This window comes from Filicampus tigris, chromosome 3 (genome assembly GCF_054856515.1).
Source record: "Filicampus tigris isolate MCC_2025a chromosome 3, RoL_Ftig_1.0, whole genome shotgun sequence".
Lineage (NCBI taxonomy): Eukaryota > Metazoa > Chordata > Actinopteri > Syngnathiformes > Syngnathidae > Filicampus > Filicampus tigris.
The window spans coordinates 17,753,171-17,779,381 of NC_141219.1; the positions used below are offsets into that span (position 1 = coordinate 17,753,171).

Below are 26,211 nucleotides of genomic sequence, written 5' to 3' on the forward strand. Positions count from 1 at the left end.
CTTTAGTAACCAAATAAAAAAACTCGAATTCTGGTTGTACTCTTCTCTGCCAGGTATAGCAGAATTACGACTGCACAGATATGTCTTTATTTGTGAAAATGTGCGACCAACTCGTGGTTCTGACTCAAGAAATATTTGCCAGCCAGACCAATTTAATATTCGAAAAAGATAAATTGTCTGTGCAATGTGATGGTGCGTCAAATAACTTCATACCCCACCATTAAGCAGTCTTTGTCCGTGTTCTTATATTGTTTGCTGTTAAAAGAGTGAAAATGTGGGGCTATTGTCGAGATGTGACTCCACCCTCAACTGAAGGAGACAAAGTGCAATCAATAGTGGTCAGGAGGGGCTCCTGTACAGCAGCCACAGCACATCCAGTAAAGTTCCTTATAGATTCTGGGGGACTGACCTCTGACAACCTGGGCAGATAAAGTCAGCGTGGCCACCGTGACCTAAAGCCAATAGGCCGGTGTCCAGTCAGCCTGGTTGTCTTAATAATGAAGTGGTCACTATTGCCTTTCTGTCACTCAGCAATTACCGTGAGAGATATGGCGCAGTAGATAGGAGGTGAATGCACAAAGAGGTAGTGGCCACAGAATTACATTCACAAGTAAAAGGAGCAGTAAAGTGACATATAAACTACTCTAATATGGAGCGCTAATGGCTGTGAGCAAGATGGATCAAAAGCAGTGACAACTTCAATGGGACTGCATGTGTATGGTGCAGTGATTACCTGTGTTCACTCTCTCCTATAAAAACCCATATATTACTTCATTTACATAAATGACCAAACAGCAACAGCATTTCACAGCGTTTTTTGAGCCAATCAAAACGTCTCAAAAAGAATACATAATGCAATAAAGATGATTTAGCTCATTTTACTTGCTTACAAGTACTTGCTTAATTTGAAATTCGAGCCTGTTCAACACAAAGCTGATACATTTAGATTTGAAGACACACACGGAGTGCTTCAAGTGGAAATCAACCCAAACATTTTTTTCGATAACATGTTCTATGCAGGCCCACTAGTTGAAACACGGCATTCTGATTAATATTGCATTTGTGGAATATGAGTTCAGCAGCAAAATCCAACCCTTTTTACCCATCCCAGGGTGCGGCCATTTTGTCACTTCTGTCGACTGAAAATGACACCACAACTGCTTGGGGTTCAAGTAACGACCAATCATGACTGAGCTTCTAAAAACAGGTCAGCCGTGATTGGTTGTTAAGTGAGCCCTGAGCAGTTGTGATGTCATTTTCAGTCGATAGAAGTGACAAAGTGGCCGGCCCCACAGATGGCTAGAAATGGGTGGATTAACTCGTATTCAATAAATGCAATATTTATCAGAATGCCTTGTTTCAACTATTGGGCTTGCATACAACATATTCTTGAAAAAAATGTATTTGGGTTGACTTTCCCTTTAAATAATATTTTCAGAGCAGTTTAGTAAAATTGGTTAATTTCCTGAGTCATACCTGATGACCTTTCATAGCAGAGTTGTTGGGAATCACCAGTGTAGAGCTGTAATTCCTAGCCAGGTTGCTGTGGCATCCTACCAAGCTGGGAGAGAATGTCAGGGGTGCCTTGGGAAACTATTCAATTTCACCTAATTCGTCCAGAAAAAAAAAAAAAAAATCCTTATTTACAAATGTATCTTTGTTCATCCATCTCTGCCAGTGATGTATAGTGACAGGCAGAACAGTGAAATGCTCTTTCAAACCTGGGTATCATTCACACAACAGAATAAGTCATGACTTCCTGCAAATATGTCAGCTTTGAGTTCCATTAAAGTAAGAGCTGTTGTGACTAAATTGAGACCAGATCATCATTTCAGTATTTTTGTTTGGTGGTGGGTTGTTACATTTTTCTGAAGTTAAGCATTGACTCAATAAAAGTTGGGCAATACCGCTAGAGGCTATATTATGGACTATTGCAGTTGGTCATTTAGGAGATGTAATTATATGGTGATGACGGACATTACATTAGCTTCACCAGCACAGTACAATGAGATTCGAACACAGGTGGTCTTTGATTTATGACAGAGTGCCATTCCTACAGTGATGACATTACTCAAATTTGTACATAAGTCGGAACTCGCCATCATCACTAGCCTATGCTAATGCAGTCGTTAAGTCATAATTACAATAATTATTTGTAGAATAAACACTTTTAGCCCGTAATTATAATGATAAACAACAGTAAGAACAACAGTAAATGAGTATTTTCCGAGCAATTTCTTTTGGCGCATGACAAAGTATATTTGCACCTCTGAACAAACTAGTTCATGAAGCGCAGTACATAACTTCTGACGTTGGGTTCCTCGTAAAATCGAGGACCCGTTGCAAATACATACCTTTACAAAAGTTATAATTTACCGATACACTGAATCCTTGCTATTTGCCAGGGGTAGCAACTGAGCTCCGCTACGAATAGCCAACATCCTACCGTAAATCACCTTCCACCTTATCAAGGTTTCTAATTGCCTATAGATACCTAGAGATGGTGGCAAAGCACTACTTATGTCGAAATGAAAGTCCTCAACTCATTTTAACACCCTTTGTTGATGCCACCCCACTACAGAACACTACGGTTATTGTTTTGGCCTTGGGAAGGATATGTTCTTAAAAAATGAAAAATACAAAGGCTGAACATGCGGGTGGTTGACTGTACCTGTATGTTACCAGTTCTCAGTATGATGTAGTACTGTTCTCCACTTCTGCAAACTACACTCATAAAAATTAACTTCTTTTTGTTAAATGAATATACATCTATGACCTTGTCTATCAAAACAGAGCCCTATTTTCTTTGTAAAGGCTGACGTTTGATTTCATCTGTTGGATTTAATCTCATCAGACAGTGCAGCTGTTCCTGCGTTTTGACTGGTGTATATATGCATACATGTTGACAGTGAGGTGTCTAAATGAACTAAAGACGGAGGCTGGGGTCATGCTACCTGCACAAATTGAAGTAGCGCTCATGTCCCGTTGACACGGGGTCATAGTCGCAGAAATCCCCGAAGCCATCCAGCTGCTGCCGTGGGAGACTCTCCGAATTCTTCTGCACGCTAACTATTTAGTTGTCAATGATTTGCTTAAGTGGAATTGACTTTTATCTGTGGTGTGCTGTGGGGCTGCCACCGGCAATCCAGCATCCCCCCTTCCTCAGCGCTCCTTTGCCTTGTGTCACATGCAGCACATTGCCATTGGCAGCTGAGCGAGGCCTAATCAATTGGCCGGGTCAGGGATGGCCCGCGGCGCTGCTGTGGGTGGGCTATTGATCCGACAAATATGCTTCCACAGGTCGCATTGACCAACCTTGAAGTGGCGGCCTTGCACCCGACGAAGGCGCAAAAGGGGGAAGACGACAAATGATTGTCGCTACTTTGTCTGTCAGCTGCAAACTGCTGACGAAACACTCGTAAAATTATTTTTTCCATGATTAACTACTAATGCACTGCGCCGCCTTTATTTATGATGGCTCGGGGTCATTGTTTGAATTGATATTTCAAACAAAGAGCATTCAGAAACGCCGAGCGCACATTACAATCAGAGGAGCTCGATCCAAGTCCCGTCTTTCTTTGTCACTCTTTCAGACCTGTGGCCGATGAGCGCAAAGTCAAGTTATTTTTGGTGCAATTTTAAACGCTGCTCCCTGAGCTCCTTATCAGCGACACAATAAGAACTCTTGGGAACAATTAAACGGGGGTTTTAACTTGAGTAACAACCACAGAGGTAAAAATAATCACGCATTGCTTCCAAATGGAAGTGACTTCAAAAGAGCTATTCACTTATCACAAAGTGTGTGCCTCTCCCTCCTGTATTCCCCCACTAAATCTCTGTTGCTGAGGAACTAGTGGAACACATGACAAGCATATTTACCCTGCCTCACAAACCAGGCCCAATGTGGAATTCAAAGCCTTTTTTTAAAAAAGCAATTTTTTTCCCCCTCCACTGGAATTGACAGCAGAATAAATACGCATTGTCTCTGAGACTTTGTTGTCATGTGCGAGAGATCCTGTGCAGAGCAGGCAATTATGTATGCTATTACAGGAATATGTCTTGCTTTGCTTACGAGAAAATTAAGTTTCGCCGGAAATATTTGTCATTTCTCCTTCTCAAAGTCGGCGGCGGTATGAGGAGAGAAATTAAATGTAATCACAAGAATCCGTCATCCCGTAGTCGTTCACAAATGAATAGAGGTTCATTTACTCGTTTTAGGAACAACTGAGGAGTTCTGAAGTTCTTACAGAAATGTCTCTCTTCGCAGCACTGGATTGAAATGTTTTATAAACTAAAATGGTGTTTGTCATTGCAGGTGATACTTCTCGGACCCGGGAGTCCCTTACGTCCCAGTATAGCTTTGGAAAACCCTGGAAATACCTGGAATTCTAGGAGTACATCACCAAAATGTTTTCAGGTGCCCAGGCACCAAACCAATAGCTTTAAATTCAACGGTATTATTTCTACAACACAACAAAGACAGAAGTGAAGACAGAGGCAATAGCTTCCGGCCATCCAGCGTTGGCCACCGTTGTTTGGACGAGCCTACTGTGACCAGGAGGACGTGACCTTTCTGCCTGCTGGCTTCAAAAAGACACTTGAAAAGACGGCGCTGCCAGAGAGGAGTCGGTGTGGGAGGAAGTGAGACCAAAAACCACAGGTAAGGCGATGACCATCCCCTCTCCCTGCTGTCCAAAGCCTGAGCCCTTTACTGTCCGCTGGGCTTTGAAAGCATTTATCACCACTTTCTGAGCTCCTCATTGTTAGCTGCCCTTCTGTGTTCACATACACACTACCGGCTGATAAATGTCCAGCTTTCATGTTCTGCTCACTTGTTTGTTCCTTTTTTTGATACCAGACTTTCAATGTGTGAACATTGTCTGGCTAATAGATCGGCGCTCTGAGTTGTGTGCTGGACCCTTGCAGTTTCTGCCTATCAAAAGCCATGCTAGCACCACTAGATGCGCTTACAGGTCTTGTCAGTGTCACAGTGTTGGAATATTGAAATACATATCGTAGATTCACAGCACCTGCTCAGTCTAATGAGATCCAGTCCAAGAGACGTATTGAAAATTCTGCCATCACAAACGTAATCATTATGTGTGATGACTGACACTGACTGCCACTGTCAGGTGGATTTATTTAACAGCGTGTTTATCAATGCGGCTGTAGTTCGCAGTGCTAGACTACTGCAGTTTATTTTACCGACAGTGGATATAAAAAGTCCATACACCCCTGTTTTAAATGCCAGGTTATAGTAATATAAAAAAAACAAGACAAAGAAAATAATTTCAAAACTTTTTTTTCCATCATTAGCGCAGTACAAACGAATTGAGAGCTTTGGAGGTAAAAACATGCCAAAACCTCACAAACACACAAAACATGATTTACTCACACCCAACAATTCACAAACAAATTCTGTGTGTTTTGCAAGTACAAAACATCTCTCACACACTAATGCATTTTGTTTTGCACATCAAAAAATTAGCTATCAAACAAATACATCCTGCTTCAGAAACATATACAGCATGTTTTACACATGCAACGAAACCTTTTTTTTCAATTACAAAAAAATATCCTTCAAGTACAATCTAAAGTCTTTCAAGTACAAAAAAAATATCAAAAATATCCTTCAAGTTCGAAACCAGAACAACCCTCAAGTACAAAAACATCCTTCACATACAAAAATGCAATTCTTCAACTACAAGTCACATGACAGTTTTCCGTTGTGGAAAACTGTCATGTGACTTTTGGCACAATCTTACCGCTGTCACATGACTTTTGCCACTAATGTTCCACCTTGCAGATCCACACACAAATAGTGTAAACTCGCACTCCACAACAGCAGATGGCGCTGTTTAATCAGTTTAAGACCGCCACGACGGTAATTTTTTTCCCTCCAATCTTTATTCAAGTCCACCAACAGGTGGCCCAACAGGTGGCTGCTCATTGTGAGATACTTAATCGGTATCTGTGTCCATGGGTAACGTAGGTTCTCCTGTTGAATTATGACTATGCAGTGCACACCAAGAAAACAGTGTAAAGGCTTTTAACACTCAATTTGAAATCATAAAATGTCAGGTACAACTACATAAAGCCGTTTTAAAGCTTCCATTCCAGGTGACCAACTAAATTGATTTAACTTTGGTTTCACACTTTGACTTTTATTAGCATCCTATTTCCAAGTCGTTTCATAGGTTGGCAGCACATGTACACTTATGTGACTAAAATACTGCAGGTAATCTGAACAATAGTATATTGAATTGTTCTATTTCTAAAATTAAGATAGGATTGTTGTTTGTTCCCAGGCAATGACTTGACTTGATTTATCTATTCAAGAGCGATAAAGCTTTGTTGTTTTGTGCTCTGAGAAGCTCAAAGTCATTTGACAAAATTTGGTTAACAGAAATGAGCTGAGGTATTAAATAAATAAGGAGGCTTCTCTATCTTGCTGTGTGTCTTTAGACAAGACAATTTGATGAGGTGACAAATAAGATGCTTGAAATCCTTGAATGCGGAGTCGCTAATTAACATCATCATCTTGTGTATTTATTTTCTTAGAAGTCTCACGAGGGGTCAACTGTGTCACAACAGGGTAGTGGTTATACAGCAGGAGTTTGTAGCGGTGAAACCTCCTTTGAGTGTGGTATGTGTGAGGGTGTGCGGGTGTGTGTGTGTGTGTGTGTGGTGGGTTGTGTCTCCCCTCCCTGGCCTGTGTGCTGACGGAGCCACGCTCCTCGCCCAGGGCTTCGACACTTGCTTATTTTTCATGAGGGCTGCACACTGTTCTCCTGCATGAGGGCTCGCTCCCTTTGTGGCGGCCCTCCCCCTTTTCGAGGAAAAGACATGCATGATTTCGTAAATGAAAGATATATATAATTTGACAGCATGGCCTATGCGATACATTTACAATTCTAAGCAGACCACAGCAAAACCAGTTTCCTGTGACCCAACCCTCCACCTCCATCTTTCTTCCCGAGGAAATGTATTTGTGCATATCCAAATGCATAAGATACGGATTATATATATATATATATATATATATATATATATATATATATATATACACACTGTATATGTGTGTATTTACATAACATTGTAAAATGATTACGTCTAGCAAGTCAGCCAAATCAGAAACAGTGGTATATTTAGACATAGTTTACTTACTAGTTGTGCTATTAATTAAAAGTCCAAGACAAGCAGATTATCCATCCATCCATTATCTGTACCGCTTCTCCTCACAAGGGTCGCGGGGCGTGCTGGAGCCTATCCCAGCTGTCTTTGGGCAGTAGGCGGGGGGACACCCTGAACTGGTTGCCAGCCAATCGCAGGGCACACAGAGACAAACATCCGCACTCACAATCACACCTAGGGCCAATTTACAGTATCCAATCAACTTACCATGCATGTTTTTGGAATGTGGGAGGAAACCGGAGTGCCCGGAGAAAACCCACGCAGGCACGGGGAGAACATGCAAACTCCACACAGGGAGGCCGGAGCCGGGATCGAACCCACGACCTCTGAACTGTGTGGCGGACGTGCTAACCAGTCGACCACCGTGCCGCACAAGCAGATTATATTACAGTTATATTACAGTTATATTTTTGAGTGACATATGTTTTGCATGGTCTCATGCCCGTTGTTTTATCTTCTGAGCTATGAAGGAGAATATCACATCACTGTCATTTGACCGGGGGGTGGGGTGGTGACCTTTTCAGAATCCAAAGACTATTTTTCATGTTGATTTCTTTTTGCCTGTACGAGCATCAAAACAACGTGGTTGCTCGGCTTGTTGATACTGTGCGCGACTGCCGCGTGAACGTCGCAAATTATTCAGCACACCACACATCTGACACAATTAAAAGTGCTCGTGCACTACCCTTAATGTCTGTCCGTCACACATTTGTGAATGCGTGTTGACACTGTGAAGCCGAGCAGAAAGGAACCTACATGGCAGGCTTGCTACCACCGAACTGTGTTTAGATAACCCCAAAACACGTGTGCCTTCTTTTAGACACAACCAAACACAATGTACAGGATACTTGAATTTCTACCACAGGAACTGGGTCAGTGGTTGTTACCTAGAAAGCAGCATTTTCTTTTTTGTTGAGCTGTGCAGGTAGCCTCTGAGAACCTACATACAGTGCTTTCAGGAAGCTGTTTGACCTTGGATTGTTTTTTTTTTTGTTTGGTTGTTTTTTTTCAAGCAGCATTTGAGTGGAAACATAGTTTGTTGTAATTCTACTTTTACCATTACTAAAATGTAAATAATTTACAGGTAATGTTTTATCCACTTGTGGAGAGTGGTGAAACGCACTGCTGTCCCCTAGTTGGGCGAGAAAAAGTGCCTGCCTTCTTCAGCAGTAGAATAAAATTAATTGAATGAAAAGAATGCAAAACATGTCAATTGAAACAATTTCTCATAATTATTAATGTAGATTCGGAGCTGTGTTTTGTATTTGTTTCTTTAAATATACAGCGGCAGACTACATGGTATGATGTGTGTTATGATACATTTTTACAGATTTAGCGATAAGATATGTTGCTGTTACCCTTTTGATATCATCACTGATATAATGACATTTAAACTGCAGTTCTGTATAGTTTACTTAAATACTTACATTATACTTTTCGACCATAATGTTGAAATTTTGAAATGACTTCCGAATTGTTCCACCGTTCTACTACTGTGGTCGAAAAACCAAAGATGGGCACTTTAGCCTTTTTTGCCAGTCTGTCGTCCGTCCATCCTTTTTCATAAAAATAGTCATCCTCCGACCTCGTCCATCCTCGTCTTTTTAAAGTGCTTCTGTCCTTACATTTCGCCAGTACGCCTCCCCCACCGCCTCAAAAAAGTGTCTGTGCACTCATAAACATTATTTAAAGCTCATTAGCTGGCTAATTTCCTATGCACGCCCACTTACCGGCTGAGAGTATCGTGAGTGGATTGAATTCTTTAGAACTGTTTAACCAACGTAGCATTTAGCTGCCAACACAAGCACGTCCGGAGCCCGCCAGGTAGCATCACGAGAATATTTAAGTTTGTTTTACAACGCAATACTATTGCATTTTATTACCAAACCTTTGCGTTATAATTTAATACGTTTTCAGTTTTTTATTTCTTTATTTCGCAATGTAATATTTATTGCAAAATAACGCAAGGGGATTTTATGAGGAAATGAAAGACTTACACTTCCGGGTCATACGGCGGCGCTGACAGAGATTTTTATGGTCTAAAAATGTCCCACACAAGTACATACTTTGCATGAAAAGGGATAATAAAGTATGTAAATGTTAACAGTTAGTTAACAAACCACATTTGCTCTCCACCTTTTTCCTACGCCCATACATACCTTATCCCGGATTACACACAAGGCAGGCTGGACGTGTTTCTGTCAGTCAGTGAAATGGGTCCTGACAGAAACCATGGTATTACATGTGTTGAACCACTAGAGGGCAGACTATGCCTGTGCAATGTGACTGCAGGGAACGCACATAAAAAGTGTTGTGCAGGCAGTTAATTAAGGCGGCTCTGTGGTGTCGCAGAAGAGAACGGTGGTCTTGGTTTTTGAAAGAACCCAACACAACACGTTAGTCAGTATTTAATTCAGTTAGGGACGAATAGAGGCACGGATGAGGGTCCACTTCCATCCTTGCTTTGTCCGTCCTTTTCAAAAGACTTCTTATCCTCCGTCCGTCCTTTCACAAAATGGGCGTCCGTCCAAATGGAGGGATGGACCGTTCCGTCCCTGGGCCGTAATGCACATCTCTGCGAAAAACAAATCACTATCTCAATAGCCTAATTGCCTAATTTATTTTCTTTTTTTTTTAACTGTCAAAATATCCAAAGAAAAATAAGAATATGCTTGTTAACAATTTGTTTTTTTCATTGCCTGTGTAGATTCTTAGTCACCCAAGTCATGGTGATACGCAAATGTTGAGTTGACGCTACGGAACTCTTCTAGTATGTTCAATTTGTTATGTTTTTACTTTAATTCCAAAAAGGCTTAAAAATGACTCGTGCAATTTTGCTAATAGGCTACTAGAATCTAGTTCTGAGATATCCATGCTGGGGCTGTACAAGTCTATTAACATCAACATAGTATGAGACCAGTTGATTGTTATCCAGTGTACTCTTCCAAGTTTTTGATATACAGAAAAGTGTGTGTGGATCTGCATGTTTACATAGATGTGTGTGTGTCATGCAAAAGTAAACACCTTGTCTATTAACTCCTTTAACGAGCTAGCACCTAAAAATGGAACAGCTCCACTAATCACAAGGTTTTATGGGTCCCTGGCAATGTTGTGCGCTGTAAAGGGGGCCTCTTGACTAAGGGCAAGCCACTTGAAGGACAGCGGCTCCCAGTGACTCTATCCACCTACCACCATTTGGGTGGGCTCACCTGCCCGCACACAAGAAACTTTTAAGAGCGCCATCGGTCTGTCTGTTTAGTTACAGTATCTGTCTACCTATCTAGCTAACTAGCTATCCATCTAGCTTGTTATCTATCTATCTACTGCCCTGTCTGCCTGACCTTCTTAATTAGCAGAGGTGGGTGGGTCACTAAATTTTTTCTGTCCATCATTTGTCATTTGCCAGCGTCCCGGGCCACCTGTCTGTCATCACCAGTCTGTAATTATTTCAATTCAAAACAAAACTGTAATTGTCAGTCCGTCACTCAGTCATCATTATTTTAACCGTGCTTCCATTGTCACTAAATTACAGTTCGTCACCAATATTTTATGTCTGTCAGATCTTATTATTCTTCGGCATTGCATTGGTGACCGCCAGTCAGCATCGAGAATGTACTACCGTATTTCCCGGACTATAAGTTGCTCCGGAGTACAAGTCGCACCAGCCATAAAATGCATAATAAAGAAGAAAAAACATATAAATCGCACTGGAGTATAAGTCGCACTTTTGGAGAAAATGTATTTGCTAAAATCCAACACCAAGAACAGCATGCCAAGTTGTCTCCATTGTGTAAAGCTAATTAATGTGTCCATATAAATGAAAATAATGAAATTGTGTGCTTAGTGCACATTTCCACTCATTTCCACCGAGCTACGATGGTAACATTTAGGTAACATTCATACACGTATAATTACAAGAAAGTTATGGTAATGTTGCGGGGAATTAGGGCTGTATGTGAATTTGGGGGGGATTCATTGGGGTACCTCATCCAAACAGTCACTCGAATCAAAGAGCGTGACCGGACACAGTGATAGGGAACAACGTTGTTTTAATAGCACTCCTATCCATTCCACAGAGCTCAACAACTCGCTCAATCCCGGCGCGTACACGGCGACGAAAACGGCACGCATCCACCGCTAACGGCTATCGGCTAACAGCCTCGCAACGTCTCGAGTTAGGACCCCTTAACTGTCCAACAATATGCCCGACATAAATCATCGTAAAGAAAGGACCCATTTGCTGCCCGAAAACATGCCTGGTGTAAAACACACAAATTAAACAGTAAACCAATGCCTGTGTAAACAAAGCACTGATGAGCAATTTACAACAGGTAAGATAACTTTAAACTCACCAAAATGGTCGTAGATCGATTAAATAAGTCTTTTATTTATCGCCGACCATGTAAAATGTTTGCAAGTCTCCAAAAGTATTTATGTATTCGGTCATAATTATCTCTTTGTTGGTCTTCTCCGCTCTGCACGTGTGTGCAAGACCACAGGCATGGCAAATTGTCTTTTTATCATACTATTTTAATTAGTTATTAAACAAAATATTAGATTTAACTGTTTAAATTATTCATGCATTTTAATAGCTTTAATGATTTATATTTATGTTTCTTTATGTGGGTTACAATTAAATGTGAAGTGATATACAGGTAATAAAGTTTTATTAATTTCACACATAAATCGCTCCAGAGTATAAGTCGCACCGCTGGCCAAACTATGAAAAGAAATGCGATTTATAGTCCGGAAAATACGGTACTTACTATCAGAGCCGGGATTAACCTAACCATCACAAATTTCTATCTGCATATTTAGCTGACTCACGTGGTCCCAGTCGGTCCAGCCATACGGCGTTGAGAATGGACTTAACTGGTACCGCGTCACACTCAGGTGTCGTACACCTGACACGCAGCCAAATTAAAATAAATAAATAAATAAAACAGTGTTGTATACCTTTGGGTCCCACAGACGCAATGACATATGCCCCATATTGTTTTTATTTCACCAATCACCACGCTGTGTATGTGTGTGTCTGTTGTTTTTAATTTGATATTTGGCGACGTGTCAGCTTGTGCGGCACCTGTGTGTGACGTGTACATTAAGTTTTCTACGCCGATTGGCTGTCGCCGACGAGGGACGAACTGGGACCACGTTGGTCGGCGAAATATGCAGACGGGAACTTGGTGACGATTAGGTGATGCCCAGCTCTGCTTACTATGTTACACGCATCACAACCAATGTATCTATGCCCGTAAAGATCCACGCCTCATACTGATCTCCACAATCATTTAATTGCTTGTCTATTATAGAACACCTTAAAAACGTAAACAAATATATTCCATAGTATTTACAATCAATATTAACAATCATCTCTTTGACTCAAACATTCAAGAAATAAACAAAATATAACATACCGTGTCCGCCTTGTAAACTAGTAGAAAATAAACCAAAGATAATATAAGTCCATCACTCGATATTACGCTACCGTCTCGCCATCTGGTATACGGGACCCAAACCGAAAATAATTGTTCACAAAATATTCTCAAAATAAATAATTTCACCAGGATTTAGCAGAAAACCATAACCAGAAAGGTTTACATGCAAATAAATTCACATACACTGAATATTAGACTCAAAGACTGTAGATTTCTGTTGTCGTTGCAACAATAGAAAGTAATACAAGTGCCAGCTACAAGCAGATACACAGCCAAATATAGTAAAAAAAACAAGCAGGCAGACACACACACACATACAGACAGCATGGTGATTGATGAAAGTACCAGACTGACTCGCGATATTCAAACATTTTTTTCTTTCGGAGGACGCGCCCCACTATAAGCAAACCCGGTGTATTCACTCCCGGGAGCAAACACATGCGAGTCACGCAGTGCGTGTTTCAGTCAGTCGTCAGCGAAACGGGAGTCTGTCACTGACAGACTGAAACGGTCCGTCTTTACTAACCCGGTTAGTGACGATTCCGGTGACTGACGAAAACCCACTTCCGTCGGTGACTTAATATGTCAGTTTTTTTAAGTTTCTTGTCATACGTCATTTGCCAGCAAAACGGGCGTCCGTCAATGATGGACTGCTGGACCTACCGTCAGTGCTGATGGAATGCCCACTTCTGTTAAATAGGCTTATTTCAACCAAAAATCGACTTTGTTGTGGATGTCTTTTGTTTAAAATTTGACCCAAGCCACTTCATAGTGACAATTTGTGGAGCCCGCAGTAGAGTTACAGTATGTAACAATCTAGCTAATTAGCTATCCGTCTAGCTTGCTGTCTAGTGTCTAGCTAGCTACTTATCCATCTGACATTTTTAATTAGGCTTATTTAAATCATCTTAAATCCACATTTTCTTAATTATGATATTAAAGAACTGAGGACTAAAACAAAATCCCAGATTTATTCAGGATGTGCAGTATTTTGTTTTAAATTTGATCCAAGCGTCATCATAGTGACGATGATTTCGGGCCCACAGTCTGTCTACGGCCTGGGGTCACCAATCTTTTTGAAATGCTACTTCCTCTTAATGTGAAGGGCTACCAGTTTGATACACAATTCTGAAATAACACATTTGCTCTAACTATGTTTAACCATATGTTGTTATTATGAATTTGTTATATTCATTTTGTGATGTTAATTATTTCTCAAAATAATTTGGGAACAGATCAATACCAATATGCACCACTTTAATTCTGTTAATCTCTCCCACTGTTTACATTTTCAAATGATCGCTTCAACAGCATCGCTTGAAAATCACAATGTACCATCACTGATGTGCTATTTTTAGAACAGGCCTGTGGCTACTCATGAGGTCCTTGGGGGCTACCCGGTGCCCACAGGCACCACGTTGGTGAACCCTGAGCTACAGTACCTGTCTAGCTATCGAGCTAACTCGCAGTCCATCTAGTTTGGTATCTAGCTAGCTACAGTAGCTACCTGTCCACCTGACCTTCTAAATTAGGCTTATTTGAACCATTTTAACACCACCGTTTCTTATTTACATTATAAGAATATCAATCTTATTTAAGATGTTGTCTGTTTAAAATTGACCCGAGACACATCATAGTGACAATCATGCCGAGTCCATCCAGGCTGTGATGCAAAATTTGGATTTGACCCCTGGCAATAATCCTTGATCTGTATTTGTCTCACGCATCTCTTCCACATGTCAACTTTCATCTCATCATGCTTTTTTTTTTTTTTTGCAGGGGGGTGGGGGGGATTCGGGAGTGGGGGGAGGCTACTTGACATGAAGGAAAATTACTTGCTTTAACTTTGTATATTCAAGAGCAAAGAGGCATTTTAATGGCTTTGGCATTGTGGTGCAGTGATTATCCTGTGTTCTGTTTGGGTCGACTTACCAGCAGCTAGCGTTGCTCCTGCCTGGAGGGCTCATCTGGCTCTGATTTGGGATCCCTCCTTCTCAGTGAACCTCTCCCAAGCGCATAAAAACCACACGAGTCAAGTCCGAGTCTCGACCTGGTCTGCAGTTTGCAGTGCTTCTTCACATTCACGTATACACTGTACAATTAGCATTCATATTTTTTTCTATTGAAAAATTCTAAAATGTTCACATGTATTTATATATTTAAAAGTCGATTATTTATTTATTTTTTTTCCCCCTGCCCGTGCATTTTGTGTGAAACGTTTGTTTTAATACAAGTGTGCGCACTAAAAACTGAGATCTGACATTTGCCAGTCGGTAAAAAAAAAAAAGGAAAAAAAACAGAACAAAACGTCAAAGGCCTTCGTTCTAATAAACAAACAAAAACCAAAACAAATTTCCAACAGTTTTCAGACGACAATGAAACAGTGGGGAGGTGTGATGATATTGAATAGGAGGTTCACACACACACACACACACACAAGCACATACACACGCGCGCGCACATTTCGATTTATGTGTGTTATTTCATAAAAAAATAACAACTTAATAACATTTAACGTAATTGATTAAAATACAGATTCTTATTTAAAAACAACACAAATATAACGCTACCCACACACACGCGGACACAAATACACACGCGCACCTACACTACACACACGCAAACACAGACGAAGCTGAAGCTTACTGTACATATTTTTTTTGTGTTTTGCTTCATTCGATTTTTTTGTAGCCTATAATACTAAATAAACCATTATCACCATATCAATGCATCATCACTTCGCTGTGAATCAGCATATTTTTTACTTTTTATTTTTTTTATTTAGTTTTAAAATATTTACATGCATTACTTAAAGTGACTTTAGGAAGGATAATGTCTGAAAGAAAAAAAATATATGTTAGTCCAACGTTCAAAATGTTATTGAATTATGCATAGGGTCATTAATAGGGTGGTGGGACAAATAGATGTAGAGAGAGATGAATTGATATGGCTCCTTGTTTCTTATGTAAATGAGGCAGACTGACCAGACGGCCACTTGCTTCTTTTTTCTTTTCTTTTTTAAATTCGAACTCGTAACCTCACAACAGCAGAAGGACACAAGCACATCCTGATTTCTCACCTCAAGCTGCACCCGCGTGCATGTATGCTGTCATGCATCAAATCATTTTATGCTGGAAACATTTCAACATTTCATTTTGGTGGGAAAAAAATATACATAAGTGATACACGATTGGTCCAACCGTAATTTTCATATTCATTATGTATTCACATTAGCATTCACGGTACAAAAAATGAATTATCAATCGAACATGAATAACGTTCTACTTCCTACAGCAATTATGGAAAATCGGACAATCATTATATGCACAGTGAAATAATGGAAATTATATATGTGCAATATGTGGGACACCAAAACACATAGCCTATTTAAAATAAGACTGGACAAAGCATTAGAATAACACCCTTTCACAACACTCCAGATTTCCACAATCATGTAATATCGAATGCATCCTCTCTCAAAGAGAATAAATAATACGTTTTAAATAAATGCTTAGCACATCCTTACCTCGAAATGGCATGTAAACACGTAGTGATGACGATTACAAAGCATCTGAAAACGAAACTTATATATTCAATTCTAGCGTATTGTACCAAAAGACAACAAAAGAACAAACGAATATGTATTGAATGTACTTTTGAAATATGTATCAATTTATGAGCCACCCCTCCAAAAAAATGGCTAAAGAAGAATTTTAAAAAAAAGTAAATTTTGCTCTGAATCATTAAAAAGGTACATTTGCATTTTATCAAACAGACTGAAATTTGTTTTCCAATTAAATGAATTTGCTCTTGCAAATACTATATATACTAAATGTCGATTATTAAGTTATTCAATTAAAAATATGTGATAACAGAGGAGTGATGCGATCATTTCTTGATGCCATATACGTCATGCATGAACGCTTTCTGGAACCCATGTTGTTGTTGTTATGTTGTGTTGTCCATAAGCCACTCAGAACCAGTCTGACTCGCTCCTATGCGAGACCCAAGTGCGCAGGTCCGTGGGCTTGTCTCCCGTGTAGCTGCAGTCAAGCTGCTCGGTCCCTGTGGTCCGGCTGAACATAAGAGGGCGCTCCCATTGCACCTGGCCGGGGAGCCCAAATGCATGTGGGGCGAACACGACCCCTCATATGGGCCAGCATGTTCATGGTGCACACTCTCAAACACTCGACTTTTTCGTCGACAAACAAATAAAACACGAAGTAAACATCGCACAGTGTATTCAATAATACATTGTATGAAATCACATCAATTTACAAATAATATTTCAATGTCAAAATGAATTATAATACGATTGTGTCACCTTGCATATTGAATTATATCAACCTGCAATTCCAATATAGCACCTTTCAGGCTGTATTTTCATCAACTTCGTGCATCAGATGCAAAACTTACATTTGGAATATATTTTTAAAAATACAGTTTGGTGTTAATCTTAAACCCATACAATCCATTCTTGTATGCTTCTATTTTAGAACTCTTTTAAATAACTATATTCATCTTACAGATGGACGTCTGATGCCGTTTTTCATGTTTGCCCATAAAATAATCACACATACATTTATCTTTAATATTGCAGCCTAACAAGAGCAGGTACGAAATAATAATAATAATAATAATAATAATAATAATAATAATAATAATAATAATAATAATAATAATAATAATAATAATATGTTTTAATCACCCATCATCCCGGAAAAAAATGCCTTGTCTCGATAGAATCTCTGATCCCCAAATACTCACCCTTGCTCATTTCCTCTGTTTCCCTTTGTGCTTTGTTTGGGTTTAGACTTGTGCACGCGCCTGTCAGATGCACGCACACGCAGGAAAAAACAATAATAATAATACAATAGATAATAATAATAATAAGAAGAAGAAGGATGATGATGATGATGATGATGATGATGATGATGAAAAACTGTCAAAACAGATGTTTGTGCGTCAACGTGCTCCACGTTTGGGTATTTTTTAATATAATGTACTGCAATAGTTGTGCACTTGAAGCCACTCTTTGTGCCTTTGTCACGCGGAGTGTTCTATCGCCACAGGTTGTGTTCAATGTGCAATGCCACTGGTGGATGTGCCGCCTATTGAAGCTGGCACGTGGACGCTCCCACAGAGCGGCGCAATTGAATGCTGCTCACACAAAAGCAGCCCCCCCCCCCACACTTTTTTTACCCCCCCCCCCCCTTTTTTTTTCAGAGAGGCCCTAAAAGCATGAAGGGTCCCGTCCCCCTCGACGCCACCCAAGCCTCCTCTCCAACTGATGATGATGGACTACTGTCACTCGGGCCTCTTTGCATGCACTTCGCTAAACTCCGCTTTTGCACTGACGGCCTTTGCAGGACTCTCTTCATACAAGCCTCAAATTACAACGGCCTCTCTTTTATTATCTCCTAGCCCCTCGCACGCTATTTTCAACCAATTCATTTTTACAATGTCTTCTTCCCGAGAGAGCAGACATGTCGCAAATCCTCCAGATTCCTGCACTCTGCCAAAGCAGTGGAAACCATGCACTTGTGTGTACGCGCGTGCGTTTGTACGTGTGTTTTCCTCTATAAAAACAGGTATCATCGCATGCCTCAACTTGTGGATGGCAAGTGTGCGGAAATGCTAGGATGCAACGCAGCATATGTTTTAGCAGTGTGTGTGTGTGTGTGTGTGTGTGTGTGTGTGTGCGCGCGCGCGCGCGTGCGCGTGGAACCAAAAGATTACATAGAGTGCTTTCACGTCCATAACCTTATAGAGTAAATTTTAAATCGAGTCCCGCACCGCTTTACATTTGATCTATTTAACACGGTTCTTTCGGTGTCATGTAAGTCATGTTTGGACTAACCCTAGGCGTTATATATCTATGATCTGACCTGTGCTGGAATGCATTACAGCGGAGAATATCCAATCCACATTGTTTCCGTAAACATGGCACCTTATGTGATCACTTCAAGCTGCCTCTTGGACTTTCTGGACTGTACGTATATAGAGCACAGGATCAAGCAAAGCATCATCACAATGTATTCAATGTGTGTTTGTGGAATATAGACACAGAGGACAGTGGGTATGAATATTAAACACTTTATTATCAAAAAGAGGGGAATATATTGTATATATTACTCATACAAACGAGTTTTGCCATTTCAACGAAACAAGTATAGCGTCGTGAAATTAAGAGAATAGACACTTCTCTCCCTCACTTCCCTGGTTATTTCATTTTTAAAAAGTAATGTATTGTATTGACAGTATTTTTCAATAGGTGTCACGATGACATGCCTTTTCTTCCTCACTATATCACATCCATCTCTTACAAATGTCTGACACTTGCCCCAATAGTTAGATACCCCACACCACCCACACATGCAAACGACACATTTTCTTTTTACAAGCGAACAATCTCAGTGCATTACAACACTACAAAAATAAACCAGTGCATTAGTGCCCCCAAAATACAAAAGAGTCCTCTCAGGATTCTCCATTTCACTCCGAAATATTTGAAAATGTTTGCTCCTCGTCAGTGACGTAATAATAATAATAATGTATTTTTGGAGAGACCGATGCACACTTATATGTCTTTACATGAGGCGAAACGCAAGTACAGTCACTTCATTTCATTCGTCATACACTATGTTGATAAAAAAAATGCCTATTAATTATCCAAGTGGAACATACAGAAACGTAATTGCACCTTGCGTTGATGTTACTTTAAAATATCTTAAATATCTACTAACATTCCCATAGGGTCGTGTGACTTAAATATGGCTATGTAACGGTATTTCCTACAAGTGCACCAGTGAATGACAATTTAACATCGATTGTGTATTTATTATTCACATATTTTATTACGGATGCACATTCAAATCTACAGGTATATGTACACCTTTGTGTTCTATGACAGCGTGTGTAATTAGTAGTTTCTTTAAAACAACAACAACAGCATTCCATTTGCATTACGTTGAATAGTAATGTTCTTTCCCTGCCGTTTTTTTTTTATCTAACTTTGTTAAGCTGTTCAACTCTACAGTGACGAATCATCGCGAACTCATGCAGAGAAGGAGGAAATTAAAAAAAATAAAACAAAATAAACCCACATCACAAGTCGCTTTAAGAGCTCTAATCGTGTGCAAAACGCGCGTTAAAAAGTAATTAAAAATATGTTACAAGTGTTTTTAAAAGGCGAGATAAAGTGTGTTGGGGTAGAGCAAGCCCGGTGGAAGCGAAGCCTCACACGCAGCGTGGAGCTCGACGGCCAGCCAGCGTTCACTTTCACTAATCAAACTCTTACTTCCCGCCTCTCTTAATTCCATATTTTCTATTCCTGATCATTACTTTCCCCTTTTTCTCGCCCTTCCTTGTATCTATCCATCCTCCCTCCCTCCTCTTCCTCCCTCCTCCTCGCCCTCCCTCCGCCGGCTCTCCTCTGCTGAATCTTATTGATCCACAAGGCGGCTAATTAGCCCTTCCCTTCGTGCCTGTGTAATGAAGCACATGCGCACTGAATTAATCACAGCCATTTTTTTCTCGCAGGAAACTAATTAGCAGGAATAAAGATCCAAAGAGTTTTTTCTTCCCCCAATCATCAGATCTCACTTTCACCTCTTCCTCGCGCGACTCCAACTCCGGACTCGGCTGCTTTGCATCCAAATTATTTTTGATATCGCCTTTAACAACTAATAGCTACCTACTTGCGCCCCTTTTTTCAGCCAAGCACTCGGCAACAACAATGATCTTTCTTTTTTTTCCGCCACCCCCGAGCGCAAACTGACCGAAAGGGGACTCTTCTCGCCTTGATGGGATCTTTAGCTCCATCGTCTCGCTACTGGATTAATAAGCGAACATCACAAAGCGGCAAATTGTAAGTTTCAACTTTGTCTCCTTTTTGTGTGTTGTTGTTGCTGCGCGATCCTATTCTCTCTCTCTCAGCCTCTTTCCTCCTTCATGGCGGTGGACTTGTAGCGGAGCCGGTCACCCCTTTTCGAAACTCACGTTCCGGGTGCAAGAAAGGCCCTTTTCATGCAAGTTTAGATCTTTATTCGAGATTTTGGGGCTGCCTTGAAGGCGTTGTGTCGTTACCTGTGTTCACATCAGCGCTCGTCCTCTCCTCTTGGTCTACGGACGAGAACAAGCGGATCCTTCGAGACGAGGAAAAAGAAGCGCTTTGAAAGCAGATTCGGGCTTTTTGATGGGTACGGGGACGTGCGTGGAGGGGTCGTGGGTGTCGAGAGACGTGTTTCGATGGGTTTCGCGGGGGTCGGGCAGCGGCGGTTTGTCACGGAGCGCAGCCCGGGCAAGGAGCTCCAAGTCCAGCCTGTTGGCTCCGCGTGGGTCCGGCGATTCTTTCGCGGATCTCGCAGCTCTCGCTTCTCGCATTTTGCACAAAAAACATTTCAAAGCATGCCTGTCCGATGGTAGGGCTTCGGTATGGTGGTTTATGAGATCCTTTCTCCTGGAATCTTTTTTTTTGTGTGTGTGCGTGCGAGCCCTCCGCCCCGACTCGTGGCCACTCTTTCCCCCCCTCGGCTGCATCCCACTTCGGCTCGGATCGTCTCCCTCACTCGGCCCCGGCGCTTTGCTTCTTTCGAGCCTTGTATTTCTTTCTTTTTTTTTTTTTTATATGTCGATTCTCGGTCGTTCCCAGACCAAGTCCCGTGCAAATCGATCCCGCGCGTGTGTGCGTGCATGAGCGGTTCGCGCGTGCACGTGACGCGCAAGTGCGTGCGTGCGGGCTATGAAAAAAAAGGTTAGCCCCGGGTTCTCCTTCATGACAGCAGTGGATCAGGCGGGACCGCCAGCCAAGCAGCCCTGCAAAGTGCACGCTGGTTCTCCTGTAGGCACTACAAGCACTTGGCTACAGACCTCCAGGAGGACTGGAAACAAAACATTGGCCCATTCCTACGATCTTATAGGCATCGCGATTGGAAACTTGACATTGTGCAAGTCACATTTTAAAAGCACTTAGCACGCACAATGTCGAGATTGCACGTTTTGGAGGAAAAGCCCAAAGATGTGTAAAAAAAAAAAAAAAAAAAAAAAAAGAACAACAGCACCTTAAAATCCCATAAATGTGCACGGGGGGGGGGGGGGGGTGAGTCAATGTCAGTTTTGACATATGGAGAAGCAAGAGGAGGATTTGTCAGCAGTGGCTTTGCTATTTTACTCAGAGGGACTGAGGATGGTGTGTGTTTGGGGTGGGTGGTGGTGGTGTTGTGTAGGTCAGACAGCAAGAAACAAGGGGAACAAGGGTCACCGAGCGAGTGCACGGATAAAAAAGCAAGGAGAGGAAACCCCCTCGCCAAACAGCCGTGGGACTATGTCAGGGCTTGGGGGTGGTGGGGGTGGTTGTTGTATGGAGGAACAGAGTAATGTTGTTGCTTTGGGTTGGGGGGGGGCAGATAGAGCAAAACATGGTGGTGCTTGGCAGTAGCAAGATGTAAGACTTGGCATGTAGTTGAGGTAAGAAGGGAAATAGTAGTGCTGTAAAAAGGTGTTAATATATATAGCACGGAGGAGAAAAAAAAAGTGGTTGTGGGGGTCTGAGGGTGTTTTAGGGGCGGTAGGGGTCAGATAGCCATGGGCCATTGAGGAGGAATCAAGGGAAGAGGTCAGATAAACATCCCTACCTCTCAGAGTGGAGAGAAGCAGCCAAATTGAGATTGGAAGGCATGTTTATTATTCTTATTTTATTCTTATCATTAGCTGCAATCAGTCATGCTTATATAAGCCTGCGATTTTTGCATGCCGGCGTATTTTTTGTAAATTTGGACAGCAGTGATGCGAGCATGTAAAGCACACAGGTAGATTTCAAGTGATCAGCCTTCCTCCCCTGTCACACCAGCTCTCTTTCTCCTCGTCCTGCTCCTCCTCCTCATCCTCCTCGTCTCCCCTTTTCTGTTACAAAACAGACACGGAAATATTTACCTCAGCCGTATTTTCTGTCTTGCATCTTTGTCATATTGTCAGTAGATTATAAAACCTACCGAATCTACCAGTCTAGCATTGTAGCATGATGGGTTGAGTGTGTATGTGTGTGTGTGGGGGTGTGTGGGTGTGAAGATGCGCGTGTGTGTGTGTGTGTGTTTTGCCACTTGCCTGGTTGCAAGGAGTTAAATATGACATTTATGAAAAAAATAATTGAAAAGATGCAATTTTAATTTTACTCTCATGACTTAGAGGTGAGGAGTTATTCACATAATAAGTGTTATGTTAAGGATACATTTTGCCTTCACCTAGAATTAAAATATATTTTCATTTTCTTATACCATGTGGAAATTTCCATGATAATAATTTTGGAAAACATTCATATAGGTTATTTTTTAGTTAATGCAATTTAAATTGACTCAGACTTACCATTTTCAAATTTCATATTGGTTTCTTTAAAAACCTAAATTGTCAGCATGTTATATTCATGTGTTGGACAGATCATGAATAAAATATTTCATTGGAAAGATAAATATATATATATATATATATATATATATATATATATATATATATATATACATTTATACATTTATATTTAAAAAAATGCATTTTTGCATTTGCTGAATAAACATGACTTGTGGTGATTAAAATGAGTGCACATGCTGTCTGTGTGCCTTTGCTCCGGTGATCATTTGTCATTTTTGAGCATTTTAATGTGAGTGGACGCTAGCGTATCATACAACACAATAACGACGATAGATCTTTTTTTTTCCTTCTTTCACATCTCGGCACATTCGTGTATTTGCCGAGCGTACGAGCACCAGTGGAGACTATAGATAGGCTTGTTTCATAGTATGGCGGTAGCACGCCGAGCCAAGGGAGGTCGCCGCCTCTGGCAGTCGTAACCCCTTCCCTCCCTTTCGCTCCCTTTTCCCTCCCTCCCTCGCTGGCTATCTGCTCCTCGGTGTGTCTCCAAATACTGTAGCTCCTTCCTTACCTCCCACCTTCCTGTTGGCGGGTACTGGCCCAGCAGGGGAGCTCGCTGACATGTCCTCGGTCAAAGGGAGTCCTCTTTGGTTGAGTGCTAGCCAAAGGCCCCCGTGCAGAACAATAAATACACATTACCAATATGTGAAGCTGGCAAAAACCTCAAATAGTGGCTTCTTTGTCATAGCACTAATGTTGTCTGTTGTGTGGATGTTTCCTCAGTAAAGGCAAATGTGCTTTGTCAGTGATGAGGGAGCAGATGGATGTTGAATTTGAGCCACGGTTTAGAATATGCAAGGCCATACGCGGCGTAAAGACCAGTCCTTCCAATTGTCCTGCAGCTAAGGTGGCGTGACGCGTCATAGTATCGGAAAGAGAGCCGGCGGTGGGCAGGATCTCGGCTCAGCAGCAGGATCGAGGCAGGAGGAGGGAAAATGAGGGTGTGGATGACATTAATGCCGTACTCTCAGGTGTGTGTGCGTGGCGTGTGTGTGTGTGTTCTCTACTGGATCCTGAATGACAGTGTCCAAACAGGCTTCACCCCCCCCTCCCCACACACACACTTTTCTCCCAAATTCCTCCCGGTCTCCTCTTTTTCTTCCCCCTACTTTGTCAGTGACATCCTTATATAAGCAACTCTTGCAGGGTTTTTCTGTGGTTTGCTTTTCTCAATATGTTGTCATGTTCACAATCGTGGTTAAATCACCACAGGACACCTAGATTTACGGCCCAAAAGTAGAGAGCTTATGCAGCTCCGTTAAGACTGGTTTGTATTATTTTAAACATGAAATACATTTTTCGAGAATGCCTCATGATGCCTTGTTAGACTTCCTCCCTATTTTTATTTTTTTCCCATTGATTTCTTGGAAAAAAAACCCAAAAAAAACTCGTGTTTCTATGCAGATGAATCAGTCGATCTACAATGACGCTGCATGCTCATATTATTCAAGTCACTGTCTGCGAAGCGGGAGAATATTTTTTTTTGCCATACAGCAATGTTCAGGGATTGCAAATTTGATATACCCTCGCAGAGTAAGACACAATGATAGTTCTCATGAATTTGTACAAATCTGTATTCCAATTGTTACAAAAAAAATCTGGCTACGGAAGGGACTAGAATCTTAATCTTGCTTTGTCAGTTTTATTCTAAACAGCACTGACTGTCAGGAGAAGACTCATGTGATCCATACCTGTTCAGAAATGGCAGCATAGTAGAGGGAGAGATAGAGTGTGTGTGTGTGTGTGTGTGTGTGTGTGCAGCATAGCGGCTACATCCTATTTTGGGCCGCAGCAGCTAGCATGGAGTGTCTCGGGATAGAAGATAGGACAGATTGGCATCATTAGACGACACAATTACACACTAGGCTAAGAACCGGGCTCCAACTGCTGCATTTAAAAAAAAAAAAAACGGACCATAGCACACACCGCAAAAGCCCACCCCTCTCTTGGACCCTGGAGGCCAGCATTCCACCCTCCGTGCTGGCGCTTATCATCACAAAGGACAGAATGCATAAAATATGGAGGACGCTTAGATAGGTCGGCTTTCTCTCGCCGTACTGAGCCCTGGAACAATACACGGGCCCCTCTGGCCTGTGACTCTGACGACACATACGCCGTCTTTTTATCCTCCCCTATTCCTTTGTCATCCTCTTCCTCTTCCTTTATGTTACTGTTCTCTGCAGAGTGATAACCGCACGGGCATTGTTTATCAGTGCCTGGGAAATCTGTGTTGTGCAACCAAACTGTACAAGAAATATTTCATACACACTACATACTGTACATCCTACTGTATTATGAATTTGTATGAACTGCATTTTAAAATATTGTCCTCATCAAAGGTTAGATAGTGCTGTTAACACAGCCCTTTTGTGACCTTACATTTTTTTGTGGACATAAATGGCTAAATGCAGCTTGGTGATTTACAATTCAGGCAATCACAGTGTCATTTTTGGATTTTATTTATTTTTTGCTTCATCACTAATTTACAGCGAGGTCACCCAGCATCACACTGCCATTAGGAGCAAATGCAATGTGTGTGTTTATCTCTTGTGTGTGTAGAGCTGCTTTAGAGAGTCAGATGAATGTGAATGAGATATAAACAATGTATTGGCATATGCTATACTTGCTGTGTTTATCAACATTTTACAAAAAAAAATAACATTTAAAGTAATTTAGGCAGATTGTGTCTTGTTTGAGATCATATTTGGAATTGTATGGTTTTGGAACTATAGTCCATCTTTCCCCAATTCACAGTAAATGCTTTACGTCTCTGTGAGGTGCATGCTCAGTTTATTATTATTATTATTATTATTATTTTTAAATTTACTTTAATTTCTGTCTCTCTACGCATGCTTGCGATAGCCGAGATGTTGGAATGTACTGTTCGGATGTGCCGGACCCGAGGTCTGTGGCACTTCCTCTCTGTGTACTTTACAGCTTATCCTCCTTGGGATTACGGCAAGAAGAAAAGAAAAGAGCCAATGCTGGAGCGCCCTCTCGCTCTCACACCCTTTTCCTCATTTTTCGCAATTCACGCGCACAATCAAATCCCGACAAAAAGTGTAATTCACTTGCAAATGTGCTGCAGCCATGTCCATGCTGCATGTGAGGGGGGAAAGAGAGGGAGAAGGGAAGCGAGCGATGGAGGCAGGGAGGG

General features: G+C 41.3%; 1 protein-coding gene across 3 annotated transcripts in view; it reads left to right on the plus strand.

Moving 5' to 3' along the window:
• Positions 1–26,211, plus strand: part of zfhx3b (zinc finger homeobox 3b) — a 402,832-nt gene that overhangs the window by 218,623 nt on the left and 157,998 nt on the right. For 2 of the 3 annotated variants that reach the window (XM_086024983.1, XM_086024982.1), the window contains exon 1: positions 19,870–20,502. The gene's annotated coding sequence lies outside the window, so the exon portion shown is untranslated. Of the gene's footprint in view, positions 1–4,315; positions 4,661–19,869; positions 20,503–26,211 lie in introns of those variants that run through there. The other variant, XM_086024981.1, reaches the window with a different exon arrangement.